Source organism: Ictidomys tridecemlineatus, chromosome 1 (genome assembly GCF_052094955.1).
Source record: "Ictidomys tridecemlineatus isolate mIctTri1 chromosome 1, mIctTri1.hap1, whole genome shotgun sequence".
NCBI classification, from domain to species: Eukaryota; Metazoa; Chordata; class Mammalia; order Rodentia; family Sciuridae; genus Ictidomys; species Ictidomys tridecemlineatus.
In genome coordinates this window covers 205,354,605-205,360,022 of record NC_135477.1, presented here as the reverse complement: position 1 = coordinate 205,360,022, position 5,418 = coordinate 205,354,605, and the positions used below count along the sequence as shown (strand labels likewise).

Below are 5,418 nucleotides of genomic sequence, written 5' to 3'. Positions count from 1 at the left end.
AGTCCCTCAACTGACTTCAGACTTTTATTCCTTCTACCTCAGCTTCCTAGTTGCTGTGATGACAAGTGTGTGACATAACTATGCTGGACTGACCTATGGTTTCTTAGAATCCTAAGACATAAGTTTCAAAATTAAGAATTTTGTTCTCACTTCACAGATTGAATAATGTCCACCAGCTTTGACTTAAAAATTTTAAATTTATAATCACATTTTAATCTATTAAATGTTGAGATAAGAATTTAAGTCTGAACCATATTTATTTTGATATTTGAAGAGTATAGCTTTCCATTCCCCCACCCCACCTCTATTTTCCTTAGTCTTTTTAATTTAGGAATTCATCAGTAGAGAAACAAAACAGGTAGCTGAGAATTCCAATCAAGAGTGGAGAATTGATTTTCATCTTTTCTCCTAACAGGACTCTCTACAGAGGACTCGGTTGCAGCATTGCCTTTGGTGTGATTTTGGATAATGAATTAAGCCTTTGTAGAAGCAAAGGTACATGCCCTGAAGAAGTGCTGTGATAATGGGATTTCACATACACAAAGAAAACAGAGAATCTGGTGTTTCATAATGAGTAAGCCTTTGTGAAATATTTTAGCCTTAATCTACTTAATCTAATTAATTAATTACTTAATCTAATTAATTACTCATACCAATTAGATTTATTATAATTGCATCCAAGATGATTTATGTTCTTTTTTTCTTTTATTTTTTAATTTTTTCTTTTTAGATATACAGGACAGTAAAGATGATTGCTTTTCTACTGAAGTTCATCAGACCCAACCTTGTGAAGCAATTTGCTGCCAAGAGTACCATCATCATCCAATATAATGAACTCTACCTTGAAATTGTTCATTCAAGTGGGCCATCAATAAATAACAAATGCTGAGCAGCCACTCAATTTTTTCCCTCCTCTTTCAGCCCTGCCACTGCTTCTTCAGATCTAGAGGCCAAAGTCATGGACCAATCACTCCTGTGACAAGCAGGCTCTGGAATCTACAGAGTGACAGTAAGATCCCAGTTGCCTTTGTCACTGAGCTTAGAAGATTCTGGGAAGTACTTCCCCTTTCTGTCCTCAGCTGGGAGAACCCAGGTGGGAAAGCCTAAAATATAGGCCATGGGGGCTGCTATATTTGGTCTCCTTCCACCCAGACACTTGCCTAGCGCCCATACACCATAGAACCATCCCTAGTTCTACCTGCCTGCCTTTCCAGAACCCTATGCCTATGACATCAAAGAACTCAAATTCATCCTCAGGAGAGTGCCATGCTGCAAAGCAACCAGACAGTCGCCTGACCTGGCAGCTTCTCTTGGTAAAATCCATATAGTCCTAGAGACAGGCTCCCCAGAGACATGCAAAATTCTAACCCTGATTCATGACCACTGAGTTTTAGGAGTACTGAGTGTTCAGATTGGTAGATTTTGTTTCTACTTCTGTTCAAGAAAAATGTAAGATGTATCACTTACCAAAGTCTCCTTGTTTACTTTCTAATAGGCAATTGATGTTGTTGTACAGGCTCTAATGAATATTTGGTTCTCTTGATCAACAGGAGGCAGAATGAAGAGAGAAGAGAGGATGGAGGAGTGCTGCAAGCAGTAGGAGACAGAGCTCTGATTCTGAGCTGTGCTGTGGACTGGACATCGGAGCCTTAGAGATGGTCTCCTTTGGTGGACAGAGGTATGGAAAGTATCCAGACAGGGCGATGCAAAGAAGCCCCAAATTTTAGCCTGAAACAAATATATCCAAGTATAGGAAAGAAAGTATGGGATGATAGGAGCTCCTTAGCTGGGAAATGTGTCTCTTTGCACAATATCTGTATCCTGCATCTACCTAAGGAAGGGCCTGGAGTCTTCGGTGTCTAAGACAGCCACAAGGCTGTTCTGACCAGCACAGCTTCTCAGACACTAGCATCTCTGAGTGGTGTCACTGTGATCCAGTTTAATACCAACCAGGGAGAAGAGGTCCTGGAAGGCAGAATGTCTGCCTCTTTTCCCTGGATCCCTGTGGTAATGAGTTAACCTATATAGAAAATGTACAAATGTCTCTATTTAAACAATGTATTTCTTGATGGAAAGGCTTACACAGAAGAAAACCTATAAAGTATCTAGATGGAATTTAGAAAGACATGTTTTCTTTTACCTGTATATTTTCTCAAAGAAAAAATTATATAAAACTAACCTTATAAAAACATCCTAAAAATTTTAAATATTATTTTTATAGAGAATATGTATTTTTAAATATTTTTTCTCAGTTTTAGATGGACACAATACCTTTCATTATTTCTCTTTATGTGGTGCTAAGAATCAAACCCAGGGCCCCACACATGTTAGGTGAGCACTGTATCTCTGAGTCACAACCCCAGCCCAACAGGAAATGTATTATTTTATGTATCCATTCTTCTGGGGTTGTCAAAAGTAAAAGAGATTATAATAAGCTCAAGGCACAAAGTCTAATATAATAGCATGATTGTATTCCTTCAGTCTTTAGGAACCCACACTGAACACACAGTTTATGCACAAGGGATAAAGAAAATTAGCAATCCGATCAAAAACCAAAAGCAGATTTCAGACTGAATATCAGAGAATGTCTCTCAAAAATCACACAGCAACTGGCCCATAGAGAGAGTTTCAGAAATTAGAAAAGACTGGACAGGTAGCCATAAGCACCAGAGTAAACCTCTACAGAGCCACAAAACCCCTGGCAAATGTCAGAATACTGGGTCATTCCAAGTGTTTTGGGGGAATATGTGCATGCATTACTGCACATCACTATTGGAAAATAAATGCTGCACCCTAAGGAACAATCTGTCAATTATCAGTAAAATTAAGGTCATACACTTTTTATGAAACAGTTTTATTAATCGTCACCTGTTCTAGAGAAATTCTCCCACAGGTTCATAGAGACAATTATGTGTGGTTATGGGGACAGCAGCAATACAAATGTCCACTGCAGAACAATAGAGAGTTGGGGTGTGCTAAGGCACATCAGAGGCTACTATGTCAGAATTTGAAGCAGCAGATGAAATGTACATAAAAAGATCTTAATAAGTTGCAGATGGGGACTTTGAGTGCAGATTAGTGGTAGAGTGGTTGCCAGCATGCATGAAGTCCTAGAGTCAATACCCAATGATACTTAATAAAATAGTTGAAAGAAAGAAAAAGAAAAAAAATGTTAAAAATTCTTCTAAATACAATTGGGTATGTCCCCTGAAACTTTTTACATCAATTAAAAATATAATCTCCTGAAGAATGAATTAATCCTCTTCCTATAACTTGTTAAAAGTTATATGTGAAAATGGTTCACTATTGTGTTTATACAAAAAGCTCCACAAAATCTTGCAAATCAAGAAGTTCAAATATTTGTGTTCACTTTTGAAACACAGTGAAACTGTCAAGGCCATCAAGGGTATGCATATCCATGGTCTTAATAGTATGATCCAGCACCACTGAGTCTGGTCTCTGAAACCAGCAAGTCCATATGTGGAGAACTAGCTAGGTGTAGTGACCCTTGCAGGCAATCCGAAAAAAGCAAGAGACTGAGGGAAGAAATACAGATTTTTGAGGCCATCCTAGGAAAGATAGCCAGATCTTGTCCCAAACACAAGATAAAATGGGCTGAGAGAAAGATCTGTGGTAAAGCCTAATATTCAATAACGAGAATCATTGAAAAACTAACAAAAATTAAGTGCAGAATTAGACCAGTCATTTTGAATTTTTTTTTTTTGTATTTTATTTAGAGACAGAGTCTCACTGAGTTGCTTTGCACCTTGCCCTTGCTAAGGCTGGCTTTGAATTCAACATTCTCCTGCCTTGACCTCCCAAGCTGCTGGGATTACAGAGGTGCACCACCATAGATGGTTAATTTGTCTATGTTTATTTGAAATTGAGAAAGAATTTTTGGAGTGAATTGAAACTTGAAAGAACTAGAGGCTTGCTTCTATCCTACCTCATCCTCGCATCCTTTCCCTAATTCAATCAAAACCAAGGAATTTCAAAAATGCCTTCAGGATTGGTCCACTTGCACCTTAATCTTATGAGGTTCTTCAATCAATGTATGATGCAAATGAATGTCCCTCCCACATGATTGGGTGTTGCTTCTGAGGTCAACTACTGGACAGAACACTATGAAAAGCTTCAGTCCATACCAGACTGAATGAGTTGGTCCTTTTCCTAGGCCAGGTAAAAACACACCTTGGCATGGTAGGAAAGCTGAAGCTATGGAAGTCTGTCAGTCAACCTGGAGATCACTGACTCTTAGGAGATCTTGTCCAGAGCCCCACATTCCCCTAGGCCTGAACTCAGATAATTTTCCTTCACTGAGCTGCCACTCCTCTCAGTGCCTCCAGAGCTGCAGAGATGTGAATTTTCCAGTAAGCCAACTGCCTCACTGGGCTTACAAAGAGCAGGGAGCTGTCTTTGGGGAACTGAGGTCGTGCACTAACAGTATGTGTTGTTACACAGGAGCAGGGAGTTGAGATGGATCAGCACCAAGTTCAAGACCATCCAGCAGCCAATGACTAAAACCTCTCAGGAGCTCTAGTCACCTCAAATATCTGCAAACACTATGGTCAGTGGGACCAATGGATCCTGAACTAACCAGGAGGTGCCAGTGCCTGTACAATTGGACAAACCCACACTCAGGCCTTCTCTTGGAGCCCAGCATGTCCCTAGAAGCTGCTGAAAACAGAGGCTCACATCCCAGAGGAACCCAGAAAGGAAAGGAATCTCATCTTGAGGATGCCTTGGAGTACAATGCCCTTCAGCCAAAGCCCTAGAAGGAACCTGAAATACACCACTGGGGACCTTCATATAGCCCCTGTGGACTCATGCACTGGGACTATGCTCTGCATGCCTAGGCACTTTGAAATCTTGGCTGTGATAATCATCCCTCATTTTGTTCTTTCTCTCTGAAATGATATAAAGGTTCTTGAATAAAAAAAATTCTTTGTGTAATTAATTTGTTATAGAACTCTTCTTTTAGATGAACTGAGAATTCTTCTAGTTTCTAATGTGATTGAATTTTTCATGATGAGCCATTCCTGTATTCACTGCTTGTCTATTGATGTGGAGGGGATGAGTAAAGGGTCAGGATGGGAAGCTGTATAGGTAGGTCTGGGGCAGGAAGGAGCCAATTACCCAGCTCAGATATGTGGCTGAACTCAATGCCATATCTGGAGATATGAGGGTAGTGTGCTAACAGAATGTATAGTTGGGTGGCCACTTGATGGTGTTTTCTCAAAACTGAATGTGACCTTCCAGAAGAGGAGAGAGAATAAGCATCAATAAATATCCTTTAAATGGTCTACAGTTAATTTCTTATTAACTAAGAAGGACATCAAAATGAAATCTCTAGTCTTGGGACTTCTGAGTTAACAATCATGGGATCCAAGACATCAGCTCTAAGTCAGACATGTCCAG

The 5,418-nt window shown here is 39.7% G+C and overlaps 1 long non-coding RNA gene across 2 annotated transcripts; it reads left to right on the top strand.

The window, feature by feature from the left end:
• The first annotated feature begins 403 nt into the window (after nucleotides 1-403).
• LOC144366753 (uncharacterized) lies at nucleotides 404-4,912 on the top strand. 2 transcript variants are annotated; one of them, XR_013425860.1, is made up of 4 exons: nucleotides 404-574; nucleotides 922-1,009; nucleotides 1,551-1,678; nucleotides 4,462-4,912. It is a non-coding gene; the product is annotated as an uncharacterized LOC144366753 (long non-coding RNA). The 2 variants fall into 2 exon arrangements; XR_013425864.1 differs by lacking the exon at nucleotides 4,462-4,912 and adding an exon at nucleotides 3,738-4,237.
• The last annotated feature ends 506 nt before the right edge of the window (nucleotides 4,913-5,418 follow it).